The sequence below is a fragment of the Streptopelia decaocto genome, assembly GCF_964273445.1.
Source record: "Streptopelia decaocto genome assembly, chromosome: 4".
Lineage (NCBI taxonomy): Eukaryota > Metazoa > Chordata > Aves > Columbiformes > Columbidae > Streptopelia > Streptopelia decaocto.
Genome location: NC_138658.1, coordinates 6,980,881 through 6,994,367, shown reverse-complemented (window position 1 = coordinate 6,994,367; position 13,487 = coordinate 6,980,881). Strand labels below are relative to the sequence as shown.

General features: G+C 39.1%; 1 long non-coding RNA gene across 1 annotated transcript; it reads left to right on the top strand.

Annotated features, from left to right (window-relative positions):
• Positions 1 to 2,324: 2,324 nt before the first annotated feature.
• LOC309439094 lies at positions 2,325 to 3,435 on the top strand. Its single transcript, XR_014183926.1, has 3 exons — positions 2,325 to 2,449; positions 2,781 to 2,968; positions 3,358 to 3,435. It is a non-coding gene; the product is annotated as an uncharacterized lncRNA (long non-coding RNA).
• The last annotated feature ends 10,052 nt before the right edge of the window (positions 3,436 to 13,487 follow it).

Sequence of the window (13,487 nt, the reverse complement as noted above, 5' to 3'; positions counted from 1 at the left end):
CTTGCACAGGGAACTGGAATTTTCTTTGCAATATCTGCTGTAAATGAAGCCATTTAGCATCCCCAGTAATGACTCCAGAGAAATCTGATTTTTGCTTAGTAAAGAAACACTTGAAGTTAGAATTTCTGTGCAGCATGGCCTTAAAGTTTGACCATTTATCTGGAAATATGGAAGGCCCTAATGTCTCCCACTAAGTTCTGACTCTCCCATTTTTGTCTGCCTTACTCTCTTAACACTCATAGTACAAAGCCTTGTTGGTCACAAATACTTCAGAGATGTTTCTCCTGAAACCCGAGCGTCCGAAAAGAAAGCTCTCCTGGTCTGATGCCTTTCCTTTTTCATCAGTGGTAATCGAGGAGTTGTGGTAGCTGATTTGACATCTTCGAAAACAATGTCTCCTTGTTGCTGTTTTTTTTTTTGGTTAAAGTCCTCCTGAAATGTCAATGGGCAGCCAACGTGTACCATGGCTGCTATTTCAGGGACATGCCAATTAAGATGGAGGAATGCCTCTGCTTTCCTACGCATCGGAGACATTGATCAAAAGGGCCAGAAGCCTGTGGGTTTCCTTATTGCCAAAGAGTGCATTGTGCTTCAAAGGGTTTTTTTTTAATCTGCAATGAATGAAGGGCTTCAAATATGAGCTCTGCAGTGAGAGATTACAGATGCTGAAGAGAGGCCTGTCTTGTCTAGATATGTCACAAGGGTTGCTAAATGTTAGGTTTACAACACAGCCTTTCAAGCCTGTGGCCCACAAATTGCCATCTTAGATGGAAAGGGTGAGGCTGAAGTGGAGAGCAAAGGAAATTACCCAAACCTGCCAAATTATATAGATTCTGACAACCAGGAGTCGGGAGGAGTGTGCCTGAATTGCTTTGTATGGGGACTGTCGATCCTTGAGTCAGAAAAGGCATCACCGTGTCATCTCAGAATAAGATGGTGGCTCTCTTTGGTTTTTTAAGCTGCAAATCTTATGCAGTATGAAGCAATGAGAAACCACCTGTTGGCTCTCAATTACATTTTCTTTTCTGAGTAAATAACATGAGAAGCTTGCATTGTTTAAAGGCAAGGGAGAGTCTGTGAGAAGTTTGTGTTCTACGTGTCAAACAAATTGTTCTTCTGCATGAAAGATCTGGCAGCAAACATTGTACCTTGAGCCTTCTCGTGACATAGTGTCTGTAGAGAAGAAACGACTAGTTTTATAGTTGGGACAGGGAACCATTAGGACAGTTTTATAGTTAGGACAGGGAACTGCTGGAGAGAGTCCAGTGCAGGGCAATGAAGATGCTGAAGGGAGTGGAGCATCATCCGTGTGAGGAAAGGCTGAGGGAGCTGGGGCTCTGGAGCTTGGAGGAGACTGAGGGGTGACCTCATTAGTGTTTACAGATATATAAAGGGTGAGTGTCACGAGGATGGAGCCAGGCTCTTCTCGGTGACAAACAATGGTAGGACAAGGGGGTACAAACTGGAACACAGGAGGTTCCACTTAAATTTGAGAAGAAACTTCTTCTCAGTGAGGGTGACAGACACTGGACCAGGCTGCCCAGGGAGGTTGTGGAGTCTCCTTCTCTGCAGACATTCCAACCCACCTGGACACCTTCCTGTGCAACCTCATCTGGGTGTTCCTGCTCCGGTGGGGGGATTGGACTGGATGAGCTTTCGAGGTCCCTTCCAATCCCTGACATTCTGTGATTCTGTGGATTTAATATAAAGGTTCAGGTTCTACACTTCCCTGATATACACAGACATAGAGATTGTTTAAAAGACAAGTTTGTGAGTTGTTTTCTTGGCTTTCTCTTTTTTCTCTTCTGTTTTTGACAAATTATTCCACCCCTCCTTAGTTATATCTCTGGGAAATTTCCCAAGAAATGTACAAAATTCTCTGAGAAAAAAATGTGTTCTCTGAGCTAAAAAAGAAACTTTAAACTGTACTTCTACAGTTCCAAATTACACAGGAAGATTATGAAGGACATAATCATACGTCAGATCAGAATAAAATTTTATGGGCTGCTGTGTAAATATACACAGAGCGGTTCTTGATGTGGTTTCCCACAATAGTTGCTCTAGGCTTTCATCTGGTGCAATTTTCACTGAGTGTCATAATGACAGGTTCCACAAAGCCCCCCGCATTCATTTTTAGCTCTACCAAACCAAAACAGGAAAAATCAGGAGAGAACAGCCAGTAGCTAAAATCAGCCTCAGAAACAAGAACTTCTGCTGGTAAATCCTGTCTCCACACACTGGGAACTGGTCACTATGACTCTGCTGAAAAACTGTATGTATAGACAAATATTTAGGATGGAAGTAAAGGGAGATGGTTCCAGGCACATGAGGCAGGGTGAATGCGAGTGGCAGCAAGAAATAAGGTTATTTTACGGTACAGGTCAGTTTAACCAGTTCAAAGGGATTCAGCACAAAGGCTCAGGATCACATGGAGCTACGTCCACAGCAGGTAACCAGTTGTTCATGTGCAGCTTTGAAACCATGTTCTGGATGAAGTCAAGTAACAACTTTACCAAGCTAAGGGACTAAAATAAATGTGAGTTGAAGCAAAGTCCAATGAGTTTGCTGTGAAAATACTATCCCTAAATCAAATAAGGTGGTCTGTAGGATAAAGAAAAACTTAATAAGCAAAATTAAAATGATTCCCTTAGAAGGAATTTAAGTTCCATCTCCGTCTGAGCTGTATTTTTGGTTAATTTGGAGATTTTAATGTCATAAATAGTAACATAAACAAGAAATAACTGTATTTACTGTCATGACCCTTTCTCTGATCATTGCAGGTTACCTTTGTACGACAAAATTCTATTCGACAACCTTCTCCCCACCCAGTTGGTTGAAATATGGATAAAATAGTCCTTTGGCAATATTCCACCTTTTTTTACTAACAAGACCATGCTCATCACTCTGCCTCACAACGAGAGGGAGTTTAAAGCTGCCTTACCTGAAGCAAGTCAGTGTAATTATTTAGGTAAACTATTGAAGTCAGAGCTCTATGTAGAAGCATTTTGTTTTAGAACCTAACCAACTAATCCTCATGCTTCTTTCCCTCTATACCATAGATTGACTTTAGGTAGCACTCCATTGATTGGCTGCCAGTTGAGGTATATTGATTGGGTTTACATGTGGTAAGTTAAACTTAGATGTAACCATTCTTCTAGTCAAAACAACCACAGTGTTTATTACCCTAAATCATCAGTGAATGTGTAAACACTGGAAATGTTGCAATGATGTTCATGGAGCACTGAGGTCTGTCTCTAAAATTTACTTGGGAAGAACAATTTCCTTGAAAGGATCACTCTTGTAACGAATGCCTGCATTTCAAGTAATTTTATCTTCATCATCTGCTTTAATTTCCAGACTAACAGAAGACTGAAATAGGAGGCTTTGTATAAAGGAAAATTTGGATATGAATACAGTGACGATTCTGACAGAGGTACACCTTGCTTTACAAATTCAAAGCTTTCTTTGTTTTCTACCTTATTTAATTTCTTCCGTTCTGCTTCTTTGTCCTTCCTATTCAAATGTTCCTCTTTTTTTCATTATTTTTTTTCAAATTACTGTGAGCTTTGTTTTTCGTTCCCTTGTAACATTTTGAAAGATGATTCCATGGCACAGTTTTCTAGAGAACAAAAGCACATTGTTGAGACATTCCCTTTCCTGAGTGGCTGCATTTTATATCATTACATTCCAACTCTGAGTAACAATGTTAATATGAAAAATTATTCATCCCAATAATAAATCACCTAAGATTTCTCTAATTACTAGTAGACATACTGTTGAACATTACTTGAGTCCTTTGTGTGAATTAACATGTAAGTGAATACATATTAAACCATGGATTTTAAAGGCCATATACAGACACCACTTTTATAAAGATTTAGAAAGACCAAACAAAATGCAGCCACATCTGTCATGACCAAATGAAACACAATGTGAGTTAACGCTGCCACGAACCAGGTCAGTCTGCCCCTTGGACACTGCCCAGATTGTGCTGGTTGCTCCCAGCCCACTGGGCCTGGTCTGTGTTAAACTTCTGGAGTCTGAAGAGACTCCAGGTGCTTCATTTGTGTTTGTATTGTGGGGTGCAAACTTTCATGCTTCCTTCTGAAACTGAGCATACAGTCCAACAAACTGCCTCCTGTGCCTGTTGTTGGATCTTTAGCCTCTTTGTTGCTTAAGCACATTTTCAAGAAGAATTTGAAGTGCATGGACATTTTGGGCTATGTTTTAGTTCCTTGGGCATACATAGATGTGAAAGCAAAGACTTAGTGAGCAGCAATAAAAAAGAAAATAAGATCTATCTTTGCTTACAAGGTAGCAGATTTATTGGTTGGAAAATGGTATCTAAATGCATTGTGCTTTTTTTCTTTCAAGTCACTGGAAGTCTGTTTGTTCAATGTGACAGGACTCCTTCCTGCAATTGCTCTACTTGCTTTGGGTGAAAATCCCTATGTAGGTTTGTCCTTTTATTTTTTTAAGATCTCACCCCCTCTTCCATAAGGCTTCTTTATTGTTGTCATCACTTTATGCAACCGGGTGATCTGTAGCTTAAATACCCCATCGTTTTCTCCTGCTGCAGACCAGAAAGCGTGTTTTGTAATACATCTCCTTGTCCAAAAGATAACAGCCAAAATGTTATGACCTTATGCCAATTTCCATTGGAATTCTGCTTCAAAATGCAGGTAAAAATATTACAAATGGGCTTACAATCAATGTTTTAGGTCTGAGATAAACAGAGTTTGTAATCAGATTACTCAGATCCTTATGACAGTTACATGAGTACAAATGTGTTCTACATGGACACAGTATATTCATAACAATGTTTAACCGTCATCTGATTTATCTGATTGGATTCTATATTAAACGAACCATTTGATATTGAGGAGAACACCTGATCTGATTAGAAGAGTTTATGGCAGAGAAGATATTACAACAAAGAGAGATTCATGATAAGGACATGTGCTTACAGTGCTCGTGAAGTCATGACTCATGCTGAGACATTGCAGCAAAACTTTCGCCCATGATGTATAGCTCCTCTCCCAATTTCCTTGTTTCCCTTTCTCTCTCCGGTCTTCACATGATCATGAAAGGAGCTCTTTTTATTCTTCTCCTGCCTCAACGTGTCCTGTTCTGAAGGCCTCCAAAGCACCATTCTTGGGGCTATGTTTTTCAAGATTTCTTCCCCCAGTTCAAAATTGAAGCTTTGCTGAACAGACAGGTACCAGCCTGGAAACATCATCTGCTGTTGCTGAATGGAATGTCGGATTCTGGATGCAATCCTGTATGGTCTGCTCACTGAAGAGTTTGCCCAAGAGATTGCGTGGTCTTTTTCAGACAGTAACAATAATTCCAGACCTTTTTCCAGGGGACACCCTTGTGATCTTGTTTAGCTCTTTGTTCAGGGACCTCTAGTGACTCAAAAGATTACTCCAATGAGATTGCAAACATGAAAAGGCTTGAAAGGTCTGTGTTTCAGACACTTTATAAAACTCTCTATCCCTTTTTTTACATTGTAGTCAACAGAGAGAATTTTTGAGGACACAGAGAGGAGTTGAGGTGACTGGATAAATGGGTCTGACCAAAACTGACTGTGCCCGCAGGAAAGAACAGTTAAACTGCCTGCATTTTTTTTATGTTGTTTTTTTTCCTATTTTAATTTTGCTGCTGTGTTTGTGAGCATAGCGAAGAGTGTTGTTCTCAGACATCCAAAGGAATAAACGGAAAAAAATGATGACTAGCATTTAGAGGTTGATCCTGTTAGCTGCTGGGCTGAAAGCCTCTTAAAAGGGCTAAAACCTTCAGCTCCTTTTGATTTGATTAAGTGCACTAATCATCTGTTCTAACTTAGGTCAGCGAGACACGCGGTTACAAACACTTTGCAGACTGTTTTCTATATCACTCTGGCCAAAGCCACAGTAAAGTCGGGCTGAGACGAGCATCTGTGCGAGACACTGAGGTGAGAAATTGCTTCTCAGGAACCAAGTTAGCTGTTAATTAACTAACCCACCAACCGACTTCTGCTGCTGCCACCTTGAACCACAAGAGGGGACACAGGGAGTGAAGTATCAGCAAGACAGCTTGCCACAGCTCTGCTCATTACTCTGCTTGTTCCTGTATCCCATGGGGGACTGAAGCATTTATTCTGGGAAAATATGAATTTTAACTTCCTTGGGGATGTCTTGAAGAAAATCTTTCAGTTAAAGTTGCATCAGACTTACATATTTGGCAAATAATCCCATATCTTTAACCTTTAGGAAGATGTCTGGATTTTGATTAAATATTTTAGGTTAGAGTTTTCCCTGTTCTTGAGTCACTGAATTTAAGCACCTTATGAACTGAACTAGAAATGTGTTTTAAGTCTCTGTTAGCTTTGGCCACCAAAATACATTTTATAATTCCATATTAGTAAATGCCACTGTGGTAGAATAACTTTACTTAATGTATTTGACATGTATATGACACAGTAATATTTAGGGTATATAAAAAGTCTTTGGTTTCAAAGCACTTTCCTCAATTTAAGTAGCTACAGTAAAAAAATGATTAATCATATTCTATCTTTTAGTATGCATGTGTACAACCCTTGTAACACTTTCAGATAGTGTTTTTTCCATGTTTTAAAGTGGTTGTGGGCAACATTCTATTTATGAATTATCTTGGAACTTGCTAGTTCCATTTAGAAAAAAATAGAGCTTGGAATTACGTGTATTTGCCAAAACTGCCAAAACCAACTAAAATAAGTTATCTGAAAATTTCTTTAGAATAAGTAATTCCTGAGGTAAACATTGGCTAAATTCTCAAAATGTACCATGGTTGCATTGGCAAACAGTCAGGCTGCTACAGTTGTTTCCAACAGGTGGGTATGCTTGTGATACAGCCCTCTATTTAGCAGTCTTTTCAAGACAAGATAGATGTTTTTCTCCTAAACATGTTATTCTTAGGAGGTGGATTTGCACATTGAGAGCAATGAATTATTGAAAAGCACTCTAATGGTTCACTTTCCATTTGCAACAAATCAAATGATGGAAGAAGAAATTGTATTACAAATATTTCTGAGAAAGGGCTTTCCTCATGAAAGAAAAAATTGTTTGTATTCTAATGACAAAAACTATTATTAAGCTAAATGATGTATGTAGTGAGTAGCAAACAGAAAGTGATAGAATACTGCTAGGTGATGAGAAAGCAATTCAATAGCACGGTGACATTAGAAATTACTTTACAAATCTTTATGTACAATAGATTTACTTTAGTTGAAAACCACCTACTCTTGGAAGGAACTTCTCTTTGGACAGTTGTGATTTGGCAAAAACAGTCCTAGGAACGTTATGTCCTGGGATTGTTGATGTGTGAAAGTCCTCTGGATGTCCTCATCCCTAATAAAACAAACTGTTGGCTCAGATTAACTTACTTTCTCAGCTTGTCTCTCCTACTAGGATCATAGCTGAGCTGGTCCCTCTTGGGCTGTCAAGTAAGAACTCTTGCTTCTTCACCTTTTGCTCACCTGATAGGAGCTGTAAGTGCTTGTCTCTCTCCCAGTTTTCTTCTCTAAGCACCTTCCTATCTTCCTGCCAGATAACCTTCTCTTCCATTCCTAATCTGAGAGATCCCACTAGGTTTAGCTTATTGACAGGTTTGCCGCAAGTTTGTTTTGTTTTGTTTTGTTTTGTTTTCCCATGTAATGTTACATCCAGAGATGTGGAAAAAGATAGAAAAAGAACAGTTGTTTTCTTCAAACGTTGCATAAAGACTTTAACAGGAATAGATAAAACACCTTGAAAGTTACCCTGTCTTCAGCGTCACTGGATGTGTCTCTGTCTAGAATTTCTCAGTCTTGCTCTTGATGTTTAAGTAGACAATATACCTGTCCTTCCTTGTATCTGCCAAAGACAAGGTGAAATGATGTAGTACCTAAATTTAAAACAGACAAAGTTATATGGAAAATATGCATTTGTCATACAGATAAACATTTTTGAATGCTGGAATTAGGACCAGAATTTTAAGGGTGTTAATTACCTAAAGACACAGGGAAGCATAGAACAAAGTATTGAGGTTTCTAGGTGTATGTCTGGCTCCCAGTCGCGTTAACTGGCACTGACCTACAGTCCCTGTGTACTTATAGAGAACACCCACAGTCAGTTATCTTCAGAAATCTAGTGCTTAGCTCTCTTGTAAGGTTAACTATGTTGTTAATGACAAAGAACAAAATAAAACTAATAAACCCCAAATCATAAAATCACCAAACTGAAAGTCTGAATTATTTCTTATTCATCGAATGACCTCTAGTGGTCTTCACAGCTTTTACAGCGGTTGAAATGCCAGCTCTCGGAGCATTCTAGAGGAGATGAGGATCAGCTTTCCCCAAACTGTGCACTATGCACTTTTGCTCTACCCCGTCACTATTAAAATAATATTTTATTTCACTTTACAAAGTGAACACCCTGTGAACTTTGCGGGAGTTTTAAGCCATATTCTAGTATCTGCACTGCCCCTGGCTGGCTGTGTTTCTTAGCCAGTACCTCCCTTGATCTACCTCCCTTGAACTTTGTCAGACACAGCCTTCCATGGGCCAACGCAGCGTTGCTGTGCACCCTGCCACCTTGTATGACACCTGTTCAGCTTCTCGTAACATCAGTGTATTACCTGGAACTGGCCACCAGCTGTCATCTCTCACTGCTGGCCAAAATGGACCACTTTGTTCTGAGCACATCGAGTGAGTTTGTCTGTCTAAAGAGCAAGCTCAGCAGATGGAATTCTTGCAACATAATTGGGAAGAGAGCTCTAATCCTCAGTATTGTGGGACATGAAAAGAAATCTGAGTTGAACGTTCAGCAGTATGTCAGGAAACAAATGGTATTCTCATCACGCAGGGTTTTTATTAGCATTTCTGCTGATCTTTCTGGGGCTTCTTTAAATAGCCAGGCCAGATTGTTCTGCCGGACATACATATCAGTCAAAATATTAAAGAATTTATTAAAAGCTTTTGCTAAAGACAGAGAATGGGTTCCCCAAAGTATCTCCCCTATTCCCATCTTTCTCAAATATGGGAGTTACACAGGACTTCCTGCATTTGTGTATTTTGCATATAGATGAACGTATCTTGTCTGCAATCCAAGTTGCATTACAGGTGAAGTATCCACATATTAATTTTGTTAATCTCAGGTAGTTTTTGGTGGTCATCTTGTTCACTGCACAAACCTTGTGACAGAAAAAAAAATCTCACCTCCAACAGGAGACCACTAAGTAACAAATTTATGGTTAGGAGCTGCTAGAGATTGCTTCGTGGTCCTACTTCCAGTGTTGAAAAACTTTTGGGAAGAGCTTGAACCAATGCTTGATCTGTTTAAAAGGCATTCTGAAGTTCTCACTTAACAGAATGGTCTCAAAGGAAGAATGATTTTTGTGAGCATTAAAGTTTGGAAACAATCCTGACAGAACAGTGATGAGCCTTTTCTATGTAGGGAGCATCATCTACATTGAAGATGGTATCTTTCTCAAAAAAGAAAACAACAACAAAAACCTGCAGACAGTCTGCGTGACTACTGGAGTTACATCGCTCTGGCTATTTTTCAATTAAAAATATTGAAGAGATACATCTTTACATGACCATGACATGTCATCAGAATTTGACCATAATGCTTGCCAGAGAAGCAATTCTAGTACTAAAGGAATTTGTACCCAAATTTCTGGTTTTATTGAAAGTGGCTACAGTAGGTGGATTCTAGAGAATGCTTCAATAATACTGTTTTTCTTCCTAGAAATAAGAAAGCATGCACCTTAAAGATAATATTTATAGGTATGGGTTTGTATATCAGTCACATAGAAGTAAAAGGTCAGTCTTTAATGACAGAATTCTTTGTCTGTATTTGTGTCTAATTCACAGATTCCTTTTATGTTATAGCTGATGTCTGGAAGCTACTCAAAATAACCTTGTCTATTTTTGAACATCCTAAAGTTTGACTTAACTCTGTTGTTTCAATTGACATCTTGGAATAGATTGCCTGGTGAAACACTATATTAAAAAGTAAATATCAGACAGCATAATTTTTTAATATTATTTTTTTTTCTTTATAAAGCTGATTTTTCCATGTAATTTGTACATTTCTTTGGACCATAACCTAAGATGAAATCTTCTCATCTTTTTTTAATGTGGCCAGTAGCTCAGATTTTACTGGAGATTGAAACTGTATGGTACTATGTATTTCTCTGTTTGATAACATTAAATAATGCACATGGGGACTCTTACTGTAGGTTTGGGATTGTTTGGTATTGGTATAACTGGCTGTGCGGAAGCTAACTCAGTAGAGAATTATTTTCTATGGCATTATCCCTCTGTAGAATTGAAAGGATTTCCTTGAGTTGGTCTGGTCATAATTTCCATATCTAGAAGTTGCTCTGGGCTGTCAGTCCTTCAGTGGTATTATGTGAGTATAGGCTGCTGTGTCTAGAACTTTGTCTGTGCTCAAAGCCTGTTTTTCTCAACCTTCACATCAGAATCCAACACAGTTTCTTTAACTAGTCCCCTGCTGCCTATGAAGATTTTAGTAATTCCTTTTTAACAAGTCCCTCAGTTTTTGTGTAATTTCCCTTTTTTGAAATCAAGCACAACACTGGTGGATGTTTGGGGTTTGTTGCTCCTGCAAGAATGTTAAATGTATATTTATTATGGTTGTTTATTATTATGTATTCAGCATCACAATCAACTCAAGAATGCTATATCCTGATGATATTATGTCTTTCTCTTACCAGACTCTAACATTTACTAAGGCATGTACATTTACAGAGGCACACAGCACATTAGCTCCATAGAGAAGGGTTGCAAGAGCACCTGCTGCCATGAGAACAGTCCTTGAGCTCAGGCTGGAAGCAGATTCAGAAATAACAACAATTTGTCAGAGATTGTTTATTGATTTGAATTTCACTACGGAGTCCCACAGACATTTACTTTTGAAGTTCAGAAAGCACCTGGCTTGGGTATTGAAATCAATCCATCATGAAAGATTTCAGGAAAGTGGAACTGGAACTTACCCCTTAATAGCCATGTAGAACTTACATATAACCTTATAAAGAATCCTAGGATGTTCATTTTCCCCAAATCTTTGTATAATTTAACATATATTTGCTTCCTATGGTTAAGGAATGCTCTTCTCATCTCTGTCTTTAATAGTTTAAGCAGGTTAAGATGTTGGAGAGGCAAAATGTATGGGCAGCTCTGGATGAACTTATATGTCAAACTTCTGTACACCAAAAATACATTTGCATTTTCACTGAAGCAGCATTGACAAGACCTGATGAAATATGACCTATGCATGTGACATCAGCCTCTGTAAAATATGTAAACGTTGGTAACTGCCTGATATACCTCATCTGCGCACATGGATTTGCTATACAGTTAGTCTTTTACTATATTATATATGCATATGTATGTATACTTTATTTTAGAATGTTAGTGTAATCATAAAAGGTGATCTGTTTTAGGAATTACTGTTCAGAAATTATTTTATTACCTCTAAGATTATGTCATCTGTTTCTGACCACTGGTGTCGATATTTGCAGTCACACTTCATATTTCACTAGTATATGGCCCACTTGTCTTTTTTTGCGTTATTTTGTGGAAGGAATCATGCAGCTCCCTGCATTTGGTGTGTTTGGGCAGTATTACGCATACATCTTGATTAATAACCGGCATTTTCTTCTCTTGTGATTTTCTAAGCTGTAAATGCCATTGCTTAAAACTTGAGCAGTGCTCAAAGTCTTGTTTTCTCAACCTTCAAATCAGAATCCAACACCATTTCTTTAGAAGGTAGGTGGCAAAAAAAAAGTCATGATAGAATGGAACTCCTTGCTGGCAAATAGCTGATTAGGGCAAAGCTCATATGCAGACCATTTTAATAAATCCCGTGTGTCCTGCTCACAGTTAATGTGTGTGTATTACAGGGACGTACCTGTAAGAACTCACTTGAATAGTTATGTGGGCTGCCTGTGTTTTCTGATGCAATTTACAACTCTTGCAAACTACTGTCTTCCCACTATTGCGTCTCAGACTGCAGAATGAACAGTACCAATCTATATCAATACAGTTAGAATAAAGTAACAGTAGAATTTTTAAAATAATGTGAACGCAAATAACGTTTAGAGTTACTCTTAAGCCACATAAAACAATGTTGTGCAAAGCGCAGTTAATCAAGCGTGCCCTAAACACAATTAAAACAGTCAACAGGGGCGGCCCTCAACCCACTGGTCCACAGCACTATGCTGGTTCTCTTTCTGTGCTTGGGAGAGCATTGTGTGAGAGACTTTGCTAATTAAAATCCAGGCCCTGCCTCTGTCATTGTTTGTCATGGTCAGAATGTCCATATACAGCCAGGGACCATCTCTGGAACAGTTACTTGCAGGGCAGCATGCTGTACAACCTTGTCATTCAGTTTAAATCTAAATCAGTAACAGCAATTGTTGTATTTCTTAGTTATGCTGTATTAATTCTACCTGACCTTCAGATTGCCTGAGAGTATTCCTAATGATTTTTCCTGGTTTCACAGAGGTCATCTATCTTGCATAAGGGTTTTAATTTTCTAATTTGAGTTTTGAAATATGCTTTAAAACCAACACATTAGTATCTTTGGAAGGATGTATTTCTGATAGAGCAGAAGTAAACATTCATCCACAGAGGGCATTTTTGTATCTTGTTAAACTGTCAGAGAACAATCCACAGATTGTAAATGGGCTACTATTTTTACAGTAAACTAACGTTAGCACAGCACCATTTCAAGATTAGCACTTACGTGCTTTCATTCTTTCTTGAGCTAATATAAAAGGACTAATATTTATACAGCAAAGGTACCTCCCGTTAGTATGGCTTCACCTCCACCTTAAGATTATGGCTTCACCTCCACCTTAAGATTAGCACCCAAGTGCTAAAGCTGTTCTTTTCTGGAAGGATGAATCCAAGAAATTCTAGTTCTAAGGTCACAATAAGGAACATTTCCTAGAATGCAGCACAGGATTAGCTTTGTTTCTCAGGGAAATCCTTGTAAGGCAGGAGATTTAATTCAAACGTTTGCCTTCCAAGTCACTCATGACCACATCACCACTCTGCTGCTTCTCGGAGTTTCATCACCTCCAAACCAAACCTTTGCAGAAAAGTGCCTTTTTTTTCCCCTCTCTGTCTTTTCAAAGACAGGGACAGTGTTCTGCTTTGGCTATGTCTTTAGCTTGCCCCTGGCACAGAAAAATGAGACACCACTGCCCATCCTGCAGCTTTTCCTGGTGGCCTGAGGGGGACAACAGCCACTGGACAATCACTGGTGTCACCTCTGCCTGGGAGCTCAGGTGCGACTTCAGAGATCCCCCAGCAGAGAGGTAACTAAAATAAAACTTGCTCTTTGCAATGCACTCGTGGCCTCTGGCTCTTCTTGTGACGTGCCTGCGTATGTGTACACAGCCTTTCAGATCACCAAGCACCGGGGATCCTGCCTCAGTGATCCCGGCGGCGG